We start from the raw sequence: 21,076 nt of genomic DNA on the forward strand, positions 1-21,076 counted from the left end.
CAGAAATAACTACTAATCAGTAAGAAAAGACTTTAAAGAATAGACAAATTATATGAACAGTACTCCCTTTTCACAACATTTTGTCCTGGGCCTGGGCCTTCCATCCAAGTTTTTGGGAAATATTACACTCTAAATTATCTCCACATACCTATAATGAGGTCTCCAGGGAAGAGTAAAAACTAATGTGACGTCTCTTTCATCTTAAAGAACTACATCACAATTTGAAATACGGTCACATATCTGGTGACTGTTATCTAAAATATATACAGAACTCTTGCAACCCCAATTAAAAACCTAATTTTAAAATGGACAAAGGATCTGAACACACATTTTTCCAAAGATGATATATAAATGGGCAATAAATACATGCAAATCAGGAAAATGCAAATCATAACCTCAATGACATGGACTTTATATCCACAAAAGGATGGCTTCATTGGGCCAAAAAGACAGATAATAACAAGTGTTTGCTAGGAATGAAAAAATCAGAATGCTAATACATGCTGGGGTAAATGATGCACCTACTTTGAAAAACAGTCTGGCAGTTCCTCAAAATGTTAAATACAAAGTTATCATATGATCCAGCAATTCCACCCCTAGCCAAATAACCAAGAGCAATGAAAAAATTATGTCCATGCAAAAACTCGTACACGAATGGTCATAGCATTATTCATGGTAGCCAAAAGGTGGAAACAATCCAAATGTCCATCACTGACCAATAGACAGTGGTATATCCTACATGAAATATTTTCCAGTAGAAGTGTCAATATGTTATAACATGGATGTACACAAATGTCTGGTGGAAAAAGCCAGTTGAAAAAAAGGTCACATATTATACAGTTCCAGTTATATTAATTATCCAGGAGAGGCAAACTACATAATATATAGTACATAAATACTGTATTATATATAGTTGCTTAGGGTTTAGGATGGGGAATAGGGATGGAAAAATCAGAAAGTTGATAAATGGGTACAGGGTTTCCTTTTGGGGATGATGAAAGTGTTCTAAAATTGTAGTGATGGTTGCATGAATCGTACATGGTTTACTAATGGACTAAAAGTTACTGTGCATTCTAAACGGGTGAACCCTATGCAGTATGTGACCGATTTGTCAGTACAGCTGGTATCTTTTAAAGCACTATAAAATTATTAGAAATTACACACAGCACAATAAGACACTGAGAGCGCACACACACACACACACATACACACACACACACACACACACACACGCTCGCCCGCGTTTTCCCACACTGATAATCGCCTGTGTAGTCAGCTCATGCTGGGTGTCCTATTTCTCAAGCATAAAGGCCACTGAGCCCGAACATTCCTTCCTGCAAACACCGGGCTGTGGCACTGCAAAGCGAGGGCTCCCGGGCGGTTGCGCTCGCCGCCGGAAGGTGACCTCTGAAGGACTCCCTCCGGCAGCGGCCTCTCGCACACGAGGCCACAGGACTGCGGAAACAAGAGCTTCCAAGGCGAGAGACACCAAGAGTCCCGCTGTCCGGGAGGTCTGACCTGTGAGCCACTGCAGAACAGAGTCGGGCAGAGAATGAAGAGCCCGCGGGTCGGAGGACGCGGGGGTGGGAGGGGGTTTAGAACTGCGGCAGATGCCGCGCGCCGGATGAGAGCATTCGAGACATCCGGTGTCGCCCGATTGCGGGGCTAGAGCGTCGACACTGGAAGGGGCTGTAGGGAGGGGCCTCTAGTTTTCAAAGCCAACGGGACTCAGGTGTCCTGACTGCGACTTCTCAGAACTCTCTGGGAGAATGGTTTGCCTCCTCCAGTCCCCTGCCGTTTTTGTCTTTTGTTTTATTTTCTCGTCCCTTTCGCTATCGGCGCGCTTTTAGTCCAGCTGCCACTAAATCATTTACTTCATAAGTTTGTTACGAGGATGTAAATAGTGTCTGGCATTTTCTAAGTACTCAGTAAATGTTAGTAAATTTTCATCTTGATCACTCCGCTGTCCCCAACACTTTTATCGTCATCGTTCACGTTTTAAAGGGCAGGCTTGTGAGTCCAAGACTAATCAAGCTTCGCCTAAGGCAGTGGGCAGGAATTCTTGATCACACATCTGTTTTGAGAGAAAAGCTACAGATCTGTACTATCTTGGTATTGATATATTATACATACTATGAAACTTTGACAAGAGCTTCTTTTCTCATCACACAATTAGGTTGCCATACATACATCCCAAAACTTGAGTCTACTGGCTAAAATGAGCACAGTATCCTCAGAATGGGTTGGTTTTGTTGTGATGGTTATTTTTGTTTGTTTTGCTTTTTTGTGGCGTTGGGGATTGAACCAGCCCTTTTTATTTTTTTAATTTGAGAAAGAGTGTTGCTAAATTGTCCAGGCTGGCCTTCAAACTTGGGATTCTCCTGCCTCAGCCTCCATAGTAGCTAGAATTACAGATTTGTGCCATTAAACTGGACACAACTATTCTTACATGAAGAAGTAATAGAAACGAATCAGATTATGATGTACTTCAACTATTTATATTGTTATGTAAAATCTGACAATTGATAATTGTTTTATTACTTTTCTTATTGCTGAGACAAAATACCCAACATCCAAAGGTAAAGGAGGAAAAGTTTATTTTAGCTCACAGTTTGTAAAGGTTTCAGTCTGTAATTGGCTGGCTCTACGGCAGGCATTATAGAGAAGAAACAGCTTATGGTGGGAAGAAAGTAACAAAGAACAAGGAAAAACCATAGCTCTTTTTATCCCCTTATATCTTATTCAGGCTACTTAGGGCTGGTAGCACTCACACCCTTAGTCCTAGTGCCCTTGATCCTAGTGTTGTATTAGTGTTGAATCAATCCCAGGGTTACACTCTCTAGACCCAGCCACCTCTGAAAAAGCCCCACCTATAACTGCGTGATTCTTTGGGGGGACATCTAGACACAAATCATAACAATTACGTTCATTTTTGACAGACCTAATTAATGTTTTCACAATGTTTTTTATGGTACGAGTGATCGAACTCAGGACCTTGTTCTTGCGAGGCAGTCAACAGCACCACTGAGCTGAATCTCCAGCCCTGTTTTCACAATTTTAATAGCCATAACCAACATAAGCTTCAACTTCCGTATCAGTATAATACCAAAATTGCATATTTTCTGCCCATTCTTGAATGTTTCTATGTTTTAGATAGTTTTTAGAATATGATCATTTGGTTGTACATCTGTTTTATACATTTTGAGATTTCCAAAATCCAAAGTTACTTTCTTATGCAAAATATCCATGCAAATAGCAGTCCTGTATGTGAAATAAGTTTTCTTCTGTATAGCTCTTTTCACAAAAATGAGCAACTGCACACAAAAATATAAACATACACACAAGGATGTAAATGTAGTTGGTCTGGAAAAAAAATCACTCTAGCTACTTAACTTCAATTTTGAACAAAAAGGCTGAGGCAAATTTACATTATTCAGAAACCTGAATAAATGCCTCTATTTGGTACATTGCAGAAGCTCCTTCCATGGAGGGAAATGAAGGTGCTGTAGGAGAAACTTGAGTTTTCTATGTAATTCTCTTTTCACACTAATGCTGGTAAACCAACCTTCTGGCATGACTGATGAATGGTGGGAAAGTGTTGCCTCCACCTCCAGCTCCATGCTCAGGGCTATTGTTACAGTTGAATGGGCCAAAAATAATCCAGGTTCTTGTGCGTGACAAGAAAAGAATTGCCAAGCATACACCTCATAAGTAGTAAGTAGCTGTTTTTATTAAAGATAAGAGGATGGTAGCAGCAGGAACGAGTAGAAGGCAAAAAGCAGGAGGAAGAGGAACACTGATAACTCAGGCTTCCAGTATTTAAAGAATTAGACACCTCTGACTCCAGGTGCCTACCATTCTGTCTCTCACTGACATCAATGATCTGCCACCTAGAGTATCATGACCTTCTAAATTTATACATGCATAATCAGTAGGGTGGGGCTATATTCATAGTTGAAAGAAGGGAAGGGAGTGGTTCCCTCAACTTCTCTGTTTCTAATGGTACTACTACTGTTGCAGAATCTAAGAGACAAGAGAGACTAGTGAGAAACAGGAGGACTTTATAAGGTGCACCTTGACTCAGTTTGACTCCCATCCAAAAGACTGAGTATTAAACAAAGAAATGTTCTAGATTATATACATTTTCTGAAGGGGTGGCTGCAAAAAGACAGTTATTCACTCAGTGACAGTTTTACAGCTTAGCCTTGAGAACCAGATACCAGAGTTTCAGGATATCATAAAGCTTTGTTTACAGGAACACAGTTATTAATGTGGTCTGGCTCTTTTGAGAGCATATACTTCCTCAGAGGTTACAAGACTTCATTTACAGGAATATAACTGTCTACCTCATTGGTATCAAGGGGTGGACAGCCTTGAAAGAAGGCAGATTTCTGAGAAACCAGGACATGACAGGACTCTGTTAGCAAGAATATTGCTGATTACCTTACTTGTAGCAGAGGAGAGGTCAGCAGTTGGGAGAGGTGGAATCTGAATGGGGAGCTTATAGGAGAGACTGCTTTCAGCTAGGAAACATTTTCTTTTAAGCTCTGCTTTATCCTCTCCTTTGACAGATTTTATAAATGAGTTTTAATAGCAAGCATAATTATCATCCAGATTTAATAGGTATTACATAGCAGGGCCCTTTTTATGTTTTTGACCACAGGGTGTAAATGCAATGGGAGCATTCCTCTAAGGATTTTCCTCCTAATGAAGAAAGAAGAGAATTTTAATAGAAAGGAAAAGAGACTCATGGGTTGTTGCAACTCCATGTCAGACTTCAAGCTCTGGCTGTGTGTGGACAGGTCAGCTTCTGGAATGACCAAAGCAAGGCTGCTGTTTCTTCAGGCTTCTGCTGTGCCTAGACTAGTCAACTCTGGGGTGACTAGAGCAGATGTTGTCCTCAGTGGTGGCTTGGTTTTGCCTCAAATCAGCTGGTTTGGATGGTCTGGATTCTGCTGACTCGTCTACTTGTCTTGAGCTGCCAGTTTTAGCCATCTGTGGTGGATCTAAGGCACAATTTCCACAACCTTAACAGCAGTGGGGGTAGACAAAATTGCTATATGAGGCCCATCCCATGTGGCTCCTAGGTGGTTTTATTTCATTTTTTCATCCAATCAAACACTATTGGAGGATGATGAGTCCTCTGATCTACCTAGAGAAGGGTGTGGTGAGGGCTGAAGAAAGAAAAAAAAAAGAGACACACTTTCAAAGTATATGGGGACTGGGAGGTCAATGCCAGAGTGGGCAAAGACAAAGTCACTCTGAGCTAGCCACTATTTATTGGGTGCACACAATAATTGGAGGGAGTATCAAGTGACTCAAAGGATGGCAGTAATATTATGTTAACGAGTATATTAGGTTCATAAGGGTTTTATGTTGTTAAGGAGAGTGAGATGGGAAAAGTATTCTTATAGTAGTATGTGGGATGAGATACCAAGCTAATAAGGCATTTGTCCTTTCTCCAGATTAAATCTTTCTCTTTTATTATTATTATTACTTAGTTCTCAAAGAACAAGGATATCTTAAGCTAATGTAATCTTACCCTTGAGCATCACAGCATCATGGGACCATTGAGGCCTCAGCTGTGACTGAAGGTACATAGAGTTGTTTCCACATGCCGTAGCTGGCCCACACAGCAAGGAGACATTAGGCATCAGATGGCCCTAATCATAATTTAATTATGAAATGATATACCCCAAATTATATTATAATTATATTATATATCAACAAAAGAGAGCCCCAGACTTGAAGGGTCTGCCAGACTCAGGGTATTTTTTTTCTTGTACTCAGCCATGTATATTTTGCATGACCATTTCCAAAGCCTGTATTTGTCTCCTCAGGGACAATTCCCCTACTTTACAAAGGTTACCCTTAAATTGACTTACAGTGGGGAGGGGGCTGGGCAAATAGAATCTCATAAAGGGAATACCCAGTTTGTTTGGTGGGGGTGCACTGGATTCGGAGAAGGACCATGGGCAGGAATTGATTTCATCTCAAGTGGGTTTCTTTACAATATTTTTTGAGCAGTTGATTGATCGTCCAGTTCCTGTGTCCCACCTTTCCTGAGCTCTTGGCCAGTAAACCATATAAAGCTTCCATTTTATCTTTAACATTTGTGCGAGCTCCTGGACTATCTCAGCTACAAATGATGGTCCATTGTCTGACCCTAAGGTTAAGAGAGTTCAAATCTTGGGATGACATCTCATAACAGCACTTTGGTAACTTCTTGTGCCTTTTCTGTTTGGGTGGGATAGGCCTCAACCCACACTGAGAAGGTGCAGACAAGCACCAACATCTATCAATAACCACCAACTTCAAGCAATTAAGTAAAGTCCATTCAGTAAAGCTCATGGGGTAGCTCCTGTTTCCTGGATACCTGGGAGCTGGGTGGGTCCTTGTCTTGGGTTGCTTTAGACACAGGTTAAGCAATGCTCACAAACAACTCTATGATGGCACATAGAAATGGTAGCCTAGTAATGTTTTCAATGCTGTCTTAGCCATGTGAGACCCCTAATGGAACTGTTTCATGAACATGGGACTCAGCCTTTTGAGGATAATTAGCCTCCTATCAGCAAACTTCCACCATCTTCCATTTGCATACTTTCCACTTTTCTGGTAAACTAGACTTTCTTACTTGGAGAGTAATTTGGGATCTCTGGAAGAGGAGGCTCTGGGATGAAAGGCATAGCTAGGATCCCTGTTTTAGTTTGGGGGACTGTCATAGCAGCCTATTTTTGTTTTTCTGTCTACTTTTTGGTTCTCTCTGGCTTCTAATGTTACAGTCCATTGGTGCTCCCTGCAGTGTGTAACAGCCATCTTCTTGGAGCCCACACTGCATCTAGTAGTTGTAAAATTTCTTTTTTTACTTTATTTCTTTTCTCCAGCAGTCCTATTTCTCTATGTATAGACCCATGTAACGTAATGTAGCAAAAGCATATTTGGAGTCAGTATATATGTTAGCCATTTTGTCTTTTGCTAGTAAAAGAGCCTTTGTCAAGGCTATTAACTTTGCTTTTTTGGCTGAGATTTTGGCGAGCAGAGGCTGGGTCTCTACCAGAGTCCAATGTCGCCATTGCCTATCCTGCCAATTGGACTACTTCCAGCATGAAACTACTTCTATCTATGAAATACTCAAAATCTGTGTCTCTAGGATGATGATGTATGATACTTCCAGTTCAAGAACACTTCATCTATGATTTATACACAATCATTAAGGAGGACTCTTCGTTTGACTGGTTTCAAGGCAACTGGATTAAGCATTTTTTTACTGTCTCTAGAGTTATGTGGGGATTTTCACATAGAAGCCCTTGATACTGGGTCATCTTTGAGTTTGATAACTAGTGGTGCCCTCTCTGGTCCATCAAGGTTATAACTGAGTGCAGTACTTGAACGATCAGTTGTTGTCTCAAGTTTAGCTTGTCAGCTTCCTTCATCAGCAGAGCAGTGCCAGCTAGTGCCCTGAAGCATGGAAGCCATTCTAGGGCCACAGAATCTTAACTGTTTTGACAGGTATGTCACTTGCAGTGCCAGGAGTCCAATATTTAGTTTAAGACTCCTATGGCCATTCCCTTCCCTTGATGGACATATAAGAAGAAAGGGTTTTATATATATATATATGTGGCAGTCCTAAGACTGGGATCTGAGTGAAAGCTTCTTTGATCTGTTTAAATGCTCCTTCCTGGTCAGCTTCCCCACTTTGTGACTTCATACAGGGGCTTAGCCATAAGTGAGAAACTTAGGATCCAGATATGACAGAATCCCATTGCCCCCAGAAATTCTCTTATTTGGTGCTAGGTGGTTGGGCTTGGGAGGGCATGACAGCCTGCTTTCACTCTGTGCCTAATGGCATGCCACCTGAATCTCTGTGAAGCCTAGGTATTTGACCTCTAGTTGGCAAATTTGTGCCTTTTTCTTGGATACCTTATATCCAGCCTTCCAAAGCAAATGAAGGAGGTCCTTGATTCCATGACAACAGTCTCCTTGGGTTGAGGCCACCAGAGGAAAGTCATCTACATACTGCAGCAGAGTACAGTTGTTCCCTGGTGTGATGAAAGCTTTGAGATTGGTAGCTAGTACTTCTCCAACTATTGCAGGAGAGTTTTTGAACCCCTGGGGAAGCCTAGTCCGGGTTAATTGTTCTTCTGTGTCCAAAATAGGATCCTCCCATTGAAATGCTGACTGGCACATGGCACAGACAGAAAAAAGCATCCTTTAAATCTAAGCAGGTACACCAGGCAGAGCTTGCTGGGATAAGTCCCATTAGTGTGTACAGATTTTGCACTGATGTCTCATTAGTTTGATTTACAGCAAGAAAGTCCTGTACTGGTCTGTGTTCATTTGTTCCTGGCTTATATACTGGCAAGAGTGGGTTATTCCAGGATGACTGGCACCTATCCAGGATTCCATGTTCTAAGAGCCATTTGAAATGTTCTTGAATGCCTTGTATGGCTTCCCTGGGGTAGAGGATATTGGTGAACCTGAACTGGAGTTGCTTCTGGCTTTAGATCTGTTACCACCAATGTTCAATTTACAGCTAGCCCAGGTGGGTTGTCTTCAGCCCGCATCCTGGGACTCTCATGTGCTGTCATGTAGTGCATCTATATTTGGCTTTTGTGACTTATCTGAACATAGTCTCTGTTCTTCTGCCTGTGGATCAGTAAGAGTTAATTAACACCGTGGCCCTTGGTCAAGCCAGGTTTATATTCATATCTCCCTGTGGCCTGAAGGTAATTTGAGCCTATAGCTTTTGGATAAGTCTCTCCCCAACAAGAACTGGGCAGTTTGGCAGATACAGGAACTCATGTTGGATTTCTCATTCCCCTATAGCACATCATTTAGGCCGGTAGAACAGTCTCTCCTCTGGAACCCCAGTGGCTCCTACAAGAGTCACATATTTCCTGGATAATGGCCCAGTAGGTTTCATTACCATCAAGTGTCTGGGTCCACTGTCTACCATAAAGTTTATCAATTGGTCCCCTACATTTATTGTGACCATGAGCACCTGGAGGCCTAAGGAGAAGGAGTCCAGTCTGGCCTAATCCGCATAACCTTTAGTTCAATAAGACTGGCATCTGGTTCCTCCTGGGTGCAATAGCCTTTTCATCAGTTTTGCCATTGTTTGCTGGGCATTCATCTTTCCAGTGACTAAACTTTCACAGCCTGCACTTTGATCCAAACTAGCCTTTGTCCATCTGCAGATACCAGCTTGGCTTGGCCCTTGTGCCACCCACACCTGGGCTTCACCCCTTAGTGATTTCTGTCCTTTTTTATGAGCACTGCTGCCAACAGATGTATTTTTTTTTGGAGCCTCTGATCAGCCTCTTTCTTTGCCTCTTGGTCTTGGTTAATATACAACTTGACTACCTCCTCCAAGAGCTGGCTTGCATTCGTACCAGCACAACCCTCTAACTTTTGTAGTTTGTGCCTGATATCTCCCTAAACTTTCCCTACAAAGGAAGCATTTACTGTGCATTGATTCTCAGTGGCCATACATTGATTTACCATGCATTGTTTCTCAGGGATAAGTTGGATAAAGAGCCAGAACACTTTTAAAAATCTCTCATAAAACTGGCTGGGACTTTTAATCAACTCCCTGGAGTATATTTGAGATTTTGCCCATATTTGTTGCCTTCTTCTCACACTCTTTGAGACCTTGTAAGAGGGCCTCCTGGTACTTCAGCAAGTTTTCTAACTGCTCTGCATTGTTCAGACCCCAAATGAGATCAGCCTCTGGGAACTGACCCTGAGCATATGCTTGTACATTTAACATGCCCACTGGAGCATTGTTTTTAACCAGCAGATGGCTGCTTGGGTCACTCTTTGTTGCTCCTCAGTATTAAATAGCATCAGGAGGAGCTATTTGCAATCAGGCCAGGTTAGAATATGCATCTGAAAGATGGATTGTATCAAATCTATGATGGCTTGGGGGTTTTTGTTTTTCATATAGAAAGGAGTATTTGTCCAATTTAGGAGGTTAGTGGTTGAGACACGCTGATAGATAAAACTCCATTATCCCCCTCAAATTTGTCCTTCCATATGATAATAGATGCGTCCCCTAGTTTCTTGGAGAGGCATCTGTAAAACCCTAGTTTGGCATGATCAGAGGTAGCTTGATTGACTGGGCTTTCCCTACTTTCTCCTTGAGGCACTGACTCCAGTTTTTTCCTCCTCAGGGTGGCAAAGGGGTGCAAATTGGAGCATAAAGGGAGGGACCTCTGCCTCTTCTAGTGGCTCTTAGAGGATGGGTTTGTTGTTGATTTTTTTGTTTTGTTTTTTTTGTTTTTGTCCCTCTATCTGTCTTTCTTTTGTTGCTGAGGCTTCCAGTAAGGCTGATCCTTTTTGTCTTTTACTTCAGGCATGGATCAGGCTACCAGTGTTTTATAATACACCTCCAAGCAAGAGTGTAGCTGGGCCAGTCTAGTCTAGACTATATTTAACCAGGAATCAGTGTAAGGAAACTGATATGGATGTCCTGGCCATCATCTACCCCAGGTTATCACCCTATATACATATCCAATCATTCCCCTGTCAATCTTCCCCTCAGCCAGCCACCCAACATCAGAGGCAGGCCAATCTATTTTACAAAGAGTTTTCAGCCTCTGGGAGAGGGGGTTGGTTTTACTCACATAGCCCTCAGTATAGCCTCTTTTTAAGATTTTTCAACATATATTCTAATAAGATGTGTTTTGATGCTTTTCCCCCATATCTACACTGTTGTGATGCAAATCACTCTCTGAAGAACTTTCACTTCAGGCTAATTCATTCATGGGAATCTTTAGAAAGGACAATCTGAGTGCCATCAAACCAACAAGCAAACCCACATATTTTTGATACACTATTTTCATAAGCTTTCCCTTGACCTACATAAGCTTTCCAGTCTTGTCATTATCTCTCTTTTTATCTTTCTAATAGGACAAAACTTTTATCATATAAAATGCTATCATATCAAAAGTATACCTCTTATAGTTATAATCTTTTTAATATTTTTCTATATCTCACTATAAATCTTCTACAACAAATTTGGCTGCATCTGTTTGGATTTTAAAGTGTCCCCTCCCCTTATCCTTTGTTCTCAGATTGTTAAATTTGCCTTGCTGCCAACAGACTTTTAAGTAGCCTTGAGTCAATCTTATCATAAACCAACAGAAAGCAAAGGGTATTAACCCTGTAATTACAATTCAAGCATTCACAATGCACAAGAAGTTCTTTAAGCACACCAATTAACTTAAATTGGAAATCAAAAGTACATTTATCAATTAACTAAAATTTGTAATTTGATTCTTTCTGTGAAAGCTCCTTATGCCCATCAGGACTTGGTTGCAGCTTTTCAATTTTGACCATTCAGCACAAGGCTGTGGCTACTCCAGCTTTCAGGTAGCTGCAGGCAGCACCACATTGGTGACACTGAGCAAGTGCTGGCTGTGGAGCTCTTGAAGCCAGAAGCATCCCTCACACTGTCTAGCTCCATGCTTTCTGGTGTTTTCTTGACCCCTCCAACTCCATTTAATTATTTGTACTCATTACTCTTTTTTCCAATTGGGGTGGGGGTATAGGTTTCACCAGACTTCTCTTGAATCTGACTACTCAGCACACCCCTTTGTGAGTCACTCTTGCTACAGGCTTCTCCTGCTTCTTTTGGGAATGTAAGTTTTGTCTGACTCGATGCATGTCAGATTACTTGGTACACCTCAGGAGGTGATCAGCCTCCCCTTCCATTCTAATGGGAAGAGTTTCCACTTACCGTGTTCCTGTAAACCAAAAGTATATTTCTTTTGCTTTTCTTGGAGTTGTAGGTTTTCTTTGACTCAATCCACATAAGATTACTTGGTACACCCCAGGAGGTGATCAGCCTCCCCTTCTGGTTCTGTAGGGTGCTGTTATTCCAAAATTGTCCTGAATCCTACTAAGTTCTGTTGGGCTGGCAGGGTTATGGATGCCTCTGGATTGCAGGAGGGCTGATTTCTTCTCTCATCTGGAGTCTCAACTGGTGATGCCAGAGGTCTCAGGATTCCCACAGCTCAGGCCACTCTTGGACCTGCAGCCAAGGGAGACAGCAATTCTGATATCTTCAGTCCTTTCACAGTTGCCAGGAATGTTGTAGAATTCAAGAGAAAGGAAAAACCAATAAGAAATAGGATGACTTTATTAGGTACACTTTGACTCAATTGGACTCTTGTCCAAAAGACTGAGTGCCAAACTAAGAAATGTTCTAGTTTTTATACATTTTTTGAAGGGGAGGCTGCAGAAAGACAGTTATTCACTTATTGACAGTATTATAACTTACCTTTGAGAATCTGATATCAGGAGTTTTAGGATGTCATAAAACCTTGCTTACAGGAACACAATTGTCCTTAGAGGTTACAAGATTTCATTTACAGGACTATGACTGTCTACCTCATCAGTACCAGGAGGTGGTGAGCCTTGAAGGATAGCAAATTTCTGAGAAACCAGGACATGACAGAACTCTGTAAGCAAGATTCTTGCTGACTACCTTATCTGTAGCAGAGGAGAGGTCAGCAATGTTTGTGTGTGTGTGTGTGTGGGTGGAACCTGAGTGAGGAGCTACTAGGATAAACTGCTTTCAGCTAAGAAAACTGCTTTTCTCTTAAATTCTGCTTTACTACAAATACCAACAACCAGGCCTCCTGGAAAGCTAGTTTGTTTATTTTATTCACCTGAATGTTAAAAAAGGAGCACGATGCTTTTACTTGTAATTCAAGGATGAGTGGCACACAACATTGGATGCTATAGATCTGTTTGATGTTTTAGGGGAGCCTCCAAAGACCATTGGTGAAGCCACTACAGGCCTTCCCAGTGCAGTCAGTGGCTTCTTTGCTAAAAAGAACTATAAATCCACAATAAATGCTCGTTCCTCTTCTGCTATAATTTTATTCTTCTGCACGAACTTTCAAACAAATGATATCTTCAATATTCACTTCTGCTATTAATGTTCGAAAGGCAGAGCCCCACATGACTGGGACCACAGATAAAGAAAATATTTTCCTCTCAGCCATAAAGATTCCAGAGCTATGACACTAGGCTGAGAAAATGATCAGCTGGACCCAGCCCACCAGCTAATCCTTGAAAACTGGCCTCCTGCCCTTGTGAGTGGGACAGTTTGAACCCCATATCACAGTGTGCCCCCAGCCAGCTAAACTGGAGTCCTATTATGTCCTTTAGCCCCAATTTCCTGCAAGGTAATATAAGCCAAGGTGAAAAAAAAAAAAGACATAGAAACAAGACTTAAACAGATAGCAGAGAACTGGGATGGGCCATGCTGAATATGTGATGATGAGGTCTAGCATGTGCGGAGGACCACAAGCAATCAGGTCCATCAGTATTTACTGATCATACAGGCCAGGTTAAGAATAGGGTAGAGGGACTCATGTGGCATCCAATGACATCAGCTGACACAGGTAAACCTTGAAGTAAGGAGGATCAGACATACTTGCAGAAGGAGCAAAACTGACCAAAGTGAGGTCAGGCTTTAACTAAGAAGCTACTGAGACAGCTAAGGGAGGAGTAGCTCTGGGGACTGAATGTGGATTGGAATCATGCAGTCCTCAGCTTCAGTGTTATCACACTAGGAGCCCTGCGGCTTCACAGATCCAATCTCCGGTCTCCATGGCAGCCTTTGGCATGGAAGCCGTACTAGTCCACAGCACCATTGTGATATGCTCCTGTGAGTCACATAGGCTTTGGTCCAGCTCCAAGTATATTACAGCCGATTATAAGGGGGAAATGCCTGCTCCATATTATTATGGCCTCCTGTGATTTTGGCCATAGTGATCTGCCACAGAGCCTTTTCTTGGCTTCCCTTTAGGTTTCCAATTAAAGCCTTTTTTCTGTAAATTTGTGCTTCAGGTTGAATTTCCACTTCTATGAAAGCAAGGATCCACTTGACACTGAGTCATTGAGACACTGTGACGCATGTTTCTACTCTGAGAAGAAGGTAGGAAGTGTTCTCCTGGCTCTTGGAAGTCTCTAATCCATTCTGCTCCATTTTGTTCACCAGGAGGAATTTGTCAAGATTTGTTTATTTGTGCCAGGGATTCAACCCTGAATTTTTTTTTTTCAGGGATCATGAGAAATTGATCCAACAACTCCTAGATGATGCAAAGAAGAATAACATAAGACTGATAGGAATACATGAAGTAACAGGAGAAAATACAAATGACTTTAAAAAGCTGTTCACAGAATTAATGACAGAAAACTTCCCAAACAGAGGGGAAGAATTTGACATTCAGATAACTGAGGCATTATAGGACCCCAATTAGCTACAATAAAAAAAAAAATCTACACCCAGACATATAATAATCAAGATCCCAGAAACCCAACAGAAGAACAAAATACTACAAGCAGTAAGAGAAAAGAAATAAATCACATACAAAGGAAAGCCCATCAGAATCAAAGTAGACTTTTCGACATAAACCTTGGGGCAAGGAGAGCCTGGAATGAGATATTTCAAGTACTAAAAGAGAACAACCTCCAACCTAGACTGATGTATCCTGCAAAACTCTCTTTCAAAGTGGATAGGGAAATAAGACACTTCCACGACAAAGAACACCTGAGAAACTACATGAATACCAAACCAGCACTACAAGTAGTTCTAAACAAGATCCTAAAAAAAGACAATGAAGGCAACAGCACCATGAGGCCCAACAGAGCAAATCAAATAGGCAAGGCAAGAAATTAAAAGGAGAAGGTGAAAAAGTAAAAAGAGTCAACAAAAGGCCAATAACATGTCAATAATAAGTCAGTACATATCAGTTATAACCAGCAATGTCAATGGCCTCAACTTACCAATCAAGAGAAATACACTGGCAAAATGGAATAAGAAGCAAAATCCAACAATACATTGTATACAAGAAACACACCTAGTGCAAAAAAGAAGCCCATAGACTGAAAGTAAAAGTATAGAAATCAACCCTGTATTTTTTAATTAGTACTTTTTTTGGGGAGGTACTGGGGATCAAACTCGGGACCTTGCACTTGCGAGGCAGGCTGTGGCACCTCTAAGCTAAATCTCCTGCCCTAATTAGTAATTAAAAAAAATAGTAATCATTTATAGTTTTAAAAAGAAAAAAATTAACATTTGGTAGGAGAAGAGATTAATCAGAAGAACAGGGCTAGCTCCTACAAAGTCAGTAAGTCAGGTATGGACAGCTGAGCAATCTGGTATGCTGTGTTTTCACACAGAATTTAATAATAAAATTCCCATTTTTCTTCTCTTTTGTTTTGTGTTTTTGTTTGTTTGTTTTGGAAAGGGGATGAGGACAGGGAAGGAAAACAGAGAAAAATGCCAAAAATCATTATCTACAATATTTAAAATGGAGAATCACAGTTCTTATTAAGACACATGAATTCTGGTTATTTTTTCCAGTTTTCAACAGCAATAAAGACTTTTTGCAAAATATGACCATCAGAATACTCACCTTCCAGATGGAATAGCCTCCTTTCCGCTTTTGCCTTCACTCCTCGTTTTTCTTAAGAGAATAAAAGAGTGTATTCTGCTCTTGCAAGCAGTAAGTGCTGACAGTGAGAGAGTTCTTCTGATACTTGTGTTATAGTTGAACGGGCCCAAAATAGTTCAGGTTCTTTGTATAACAAGGAAGGAACCGTCAAGCACACACCATGTAGTGTAATGTCCAGACATCAACTGTAAGCCATGGCTCTGCTGGTAAATGCAGCTCCTGGTGATTATAAACAGCGTTAGTAAAGAAGGAAAGAAGCCATATTTATAGTGGCACAGTTAGTAATAGCAAAATCTTGGAAACAGCCCAAATGCCCATCAACTGGTGACTGGATAAAGAAGATGCAGTTTTTCTATGGGTAGGGGAAGAGTAATAAGGGAAAAGAAAATAATGTGAGATAATGAAAAGGTGGAAATAAAGTGTTTATAGATGGGGAGGGCAGGAGGGGGTGAAGGGAAAGCAGGGGTAAGGGGAAAAAATGAGAACCAAGACTTGTCATGTAGAGGAGCAAGATCCCAACAATGAATGTAACTGTACTGTATCCCAAAAATGTACCAATAAACTCAATTAAAGCTGAAAAAGATGGAGTACTACTCAGCCAGAAAGAATGATAAACTAGAGACATTTATAGCTAAATGGATGGATCACTTATGCCGAAGTGAAATTAATAGGACACATATGCAAATACTGAATAGTTTCTCTGGTGTGAGAAACCAAAAGTGTAAATGAGGAACAAAATGTATAATACATAGTGTAAAATAGGAAGAAAAGGGCCAATAAGGAAGGGGAAGTGTGGTGGGGGGGGCATAAGGAAAAGAAAAAATATGACAAAAGCAGGAAAATATGGAAACAAAATTTTTGTAGATAAGGAGGGATAGAGGGGTGGAAGGGGAATGGGGAGAAAACAAGAACCAAGTTATATCATGTATAGGTACAAATTCCCAATGATGAATGTGATTGTAATGTATACTTAAAATGTACCAATAAACTCAATGGAAACTTAAAGAATCCAAGTTTAAACTAAGAGAAGACAATTTATTTGAAGGTGGATAAAAGGGGGGAAAGAAATGATAGATAGCTACTTAGTGAATAGGGAGCATTCAAAAGTGAAATATTCATGAATTTTTGTCTGTGGCTCCTTTTATGGAGACCTTTGTCTCATGTAAGCATCTGGAATTTAGTTGGCTCCATGGCTGTCTTTGGTTCTCCCTTTGGATTTCTTCCAGTTATATGACCTTTCCTGTTGTTTGGTGGTGGCTAGGATTATTGGTGGGGGAGCTTAGGGACAAGTAGTTTAGGTTTAAGTACTGAGGGGCTTATGTTGATCATGCTACTTGGGACCTACTTGGGTCTTCCCTGAGTTTAGTTTCTTTGGCTCTGTCTTTCTAATTTCTGGAACCTAATCTGCAGAGGCAGAGACAGCCAACCTAACTCCATTAACTTCTAAAAAAGCAGAACAAAGCCTTCTATCTTTTCCCTACCTATGGGGCTCTCTGTCTGTACAGTAGTAAGTAGTAAGTAGATACATTTCTTGCAAATCACAGGACCGTAGCAGCAGGAACAAGCAGAAGGGCAAAAGGAAAAAGGAGGAGGAAGAGGAACTTGCAATCATAGGTGGAGCTACTTTGGTTTGTTTTTTTTGGTACCAGGGATTGAACTCGGGTCCTTCTGCTTGCAAGGCAGGCAGCAGAACCACTGAGCTAAATCCCCAGCCCTTAGAACTACTTTTGGTGGTGAAGTTCTCAGTGAAGGAGCTGGTGGTGGTTCTGATGATGTGTGAGCAGGCATGCTTGTGGCTGGTGCATCCAGCTTGAGGGCTCTGAGATGTACTGGACCCTAGCAGGAGGCAGAGGCAGAGGTACCCTCATTACCTCAGGCTTTCTGTATTTAAAGGTTAGACACCTCTAACACCAGGTGCCTCACATGGGGTCAGAAACCTGATTCCAGGTGCCTCCCATTCTGTTTCTCACTGGTATCGATGATCTGCTGCCTCAGATGAATGAAGGGAAGGGAGTGATTCCCTCAGTGTTTTTGAAACTATTACTTGTATGGTGATAAGGTGTTTTCACAAACATCCAAGTTTTAGCACAGTTGGAAGGACTGAAATTTGCTTCTCTTCACATAAATAGTACTGAAATCTATGAACTGACTGCAAAAATTCCTTCTTTTTCCTATTTCCCTTCTCTTAAATCTAAACATCTTTTTATTTTCCTTCCTTTTGCTCCAGGAACCTGATGATGGGCTTGTTCCTTGAGAGGCAGGCAGTTTTTTCTTTCTGCCAGTACTACTCTGAGATGTGCTGGGCTGGTGCTTAGACTTCAAACCAGTGTCAGACTTGGCCAGGTCAAAAGGAAACACAGAGATGCAGCAGAGAGTTTTTTCCTTTGGTCCAGCAACCCCAAGTCCTGGGTCCTTCCTTTTCCCCGTCTCTTAAGTTATTCAGTGCTGTTTTAAAGTCTGGGGTGTCATGTCTTGGGTCTCCACCCTACTCTCATATATTCCTGGGCTTGTCTCTCTCCCCAACATAGAAAAAAGAAGGAGTTAGAAGACACTGCCAAACAAAAGTAAAGTTTATTTACAGAAGGGAGAGAGGGAGAGATACAAAGCCACTATGAGGAGTGGCGAGGTGCCCAGAGTTGGGTAACCTCTGAGGAAGGCCAGCGGTCCTATATTTATGGAGTTGAAGTAGTGGTCCCTCCCTCTGGGGGCAGCCTCACCGTTTCAGTTGGTCTCTCTCCACGCTAGGGGTTTGGGTTCAGTTTAGATTCAATATTGCAACAATTAGGGTGGACAATGTTACAAACTCTAGATGGCTATTTGCCTGTAAGTGACATTCTCTGAATATTGCAGAAGTTACTCTTCTCCTAAATTCTAAAGGGTCTGCGTCCTTTTTCTGACCTTACCGAGGCAGTCCCATCTATCACTACAAGGGTATCATGCAGTCTTTCCCCACTGCAGAGTGAAAGCTCCACAGATTGCCCTATCTACTTTGTGTTCAGTGGCAGCAACAGTGGCCACGCTTTGGGAAAATAAATGGAGTCTTAGAACAGGTTATTACCTCTTAGAAAAAAACTTTAATCTCAGGAATATGTTTACTCTTTGTTATGGGAAATGTCATGGGCCTATCTATTCTAGTTTTGTTATAAGAAACTGTATCTATTCAAATATGCTAATTATAAAATATGTGGGGCTTTTGTTGTTTTCAAACAGCCTTGCTATGTAGTTCAGGCTGACATTGAACTCACTATGTAACCCAGGCTGACCTTGAACTTGCAGTGATCCTCCAGCCTCAACTTCCTGAGTACTAGTATTATAGATAGGTAAGTTAATTAGACATCTTGTAGGCAGTTAGGGCTGGCCTTCGGGAAGCCAACATAGAGGATAATCGAGGAGCCAGTAGAACAATCAAGACATATCCACTGAGGGCTAACATTATAAAAGAAGAGAAATTATTATACCTTCCTGCTTCCCCTGAGGATGAATAGTAATGACTGATATTCTAAATAGGTATCAATCACCTGAATGGGGGGCCAAGGTCTTAAACCACCCTTTCAGGAAATATCCCTGGCTCGCCCTTACTGAAAATCCTTGTATGCTTGCTATGTGACTTGTTCTCCCATTTGACCCCCATTTAATCAATATTACCTGGGTGACTGTACTTGTAATCTTATTGGTTGTTCATGGTCTTGCCCCAACTCATGCCCACCTTGTAAGTTTCAAATGGGTCTTGTAATTTTACCCCACTTTAAAACTCCCTCACCTCGTGGCTTTGCTCCATAAATATCCGTTGGGAAATAGTGCCCCAGACAACCCACTTTCTGGTCCCCCTTCTGTCTCTCTTAGACAGAAGCTTTCTTTTTCTCAATAAATTTTTCCCACTCAGCCTCCATTGTTCCTAGAATTCATTCTTCAGTTTTAGAGAACACATACTCATGTTTCAGATATCTAGCAGGTTTGGGAATTACATCTCTCCCCGCTATATCACTAGGACTACAAGAGTGCACCAGGATGCCAGGCCATACATTTTGTAATAATAAAGAGGTCACAACATCAAGAAGATATCACAGTCCTAATAGCAAGGGTTTGATATTTATGAAGCAAAAACTGACAGGGATGTTAGAAAGATCCACAATTATAGTGCATAATTATAACACTCATTTCTCAATGATTAATGAAGAAAATCAGCAAGTATACAGAAGGCTGGAGGGCCAGGGGTTTAGCTCAGTGGCTCTGCTGCCTGCCTCACAAGCACAAGGATCCAAGTTTGATCCCTGGTACAAAAACAAAAACAAATACCTGTTATAGAAGACTGGAATAACATCATCAACTAATCTGATGTACTTGATATTTACAGAGTGCTCCACAAGTGGAACTTTGATTTAAGTGTACAGGATATTCATTTTTATTCTGGCGTATCAAACAAATTTCAATAAAATTAGATTGAAATCATACATAGTATGTTATCATAATTAAATTAGAACTAAATTAGTAAAAGAAAAATGCCTGTGAGAATCCCAAATAGTTTGAAATTAAACACTACACTTCTAAATAACTCAGAGATCAGAGAAGTAATTGCAAAGAAAAGTGAAACATATTTTGAACTCAAAGACAAAAACATATCAAAATGTATAGAATATAGCTAAAGAAATGCTTAGGAAGAGTTGCAGCTTTAGATCCTGTTATGTTTTGTGTCTTAGATGTACCTCCAAAGCCTCATGTAGTCATAGGTAGGGCTGTTCAGAGGTGACTGGATCTTGTGTGTGATGCTGGGATTAAGGGTGTGTGATTACTAAATTACTCCACTGATTGGTTTGGCGTAATTCTGAGTGCGAGTAACGGTAAGGCCCACACAGTGTGTGAGTGCTACCTGTCCTAAGGTAATGTAGCCTGGCTCAACTATAAGGGACAGAAAGTATGTTGCTGTTGTTGCTTGCTGCTTGCCACTTCACTGTTTTGCTGCCTTCTGCCTGCCAGAGTTTCTCCTCTGTGATGCAACTCTGCCATGCCACCCTGCCTTCAAGCCAGCCAACATGCCCTGAAACCTTTTTTCCTTTAACTCTGAGTGTTGAGTATTTTATTTCAGCAATGAGAAAAGTAAAGAAGACACATGATTGTATTAGAAAAGAAGAAAAGTCTAAGTTAAAATATACAAGATTTCATTTTAAGAAATCAAGGGGAAAAATCAGCCATGGTGACACTTGCCTGTAGTTCCAGCCGTCTGGGAGGCTGAGGCAGGCAAATTCTAAATTTAAGCCCAATCTGAGCAATTCAGCAAGTCTATCTTAAAATAAGGAATTTTTAAAAGGGTTGAGGATGTTACTCAATGGGAAGGCCCTGGGTTCAACTCCCAGTAGAAGAAAAAGGAAATTAGATAATAGAAGATAATAAAAGACAGTTTGGAAAATCAGTTGAGAAGGAAAGCTGGTTCTTTAAAAAAGAAATCAATAAAATCGACGCAGATCTAGCTACGTGGTCGGAGGTGTGTGTGTGAGAGAGAAAAACTCAAATCAATGTCCAGAATCAAATAAGAGAACTGGAGCTCCTACAGACATCAGAAGAAAAATAAAGTGATCTGCTTCCTGCAGCAGGGGAGTCCTTCCTCC

General features: G+C 41.1%; 1 protein-coding gene across 1 annotated transcript in view; it reads left to right on the forward strand.

Moving 5' to 3' along the window:
* The first annotated feature begins 1,493 nt into the window (after window positions 1–1,493).
* Window positions 1,494–21,076, forward strand: part of Blvra (biliverdin reductase A) — a 68,108-nt gene continuing 48,525 nt past the window's right edge. Inside the window, exon 1 of the mRNA XM_010610844.3 lies at window positions 1,494–1,511. The gene's annotated coding sequence lies outside the window, so the exon portion shown is untranslated. The remainder of the gene's footprint in view (window positions 1,512–21,076) is intronic.

Source organism: Fukomys damarensis, unplaced genomic scaffold, assembly GCF_012274545.1.
Source record: "Fukomys damarensis isolate Sample0158 unplaced genomic scaffold, DMR_v1.0_HiC HiC_scaffold_17, whole genome shotgun sequence".
NCBI classification, from domain to species: domain Eukaryota; kingdom Metazoa; phylum Chordata; class Mammalia; order Rodentia; family Bathyergidae; genus Fukomys; species Fukomys damarensis.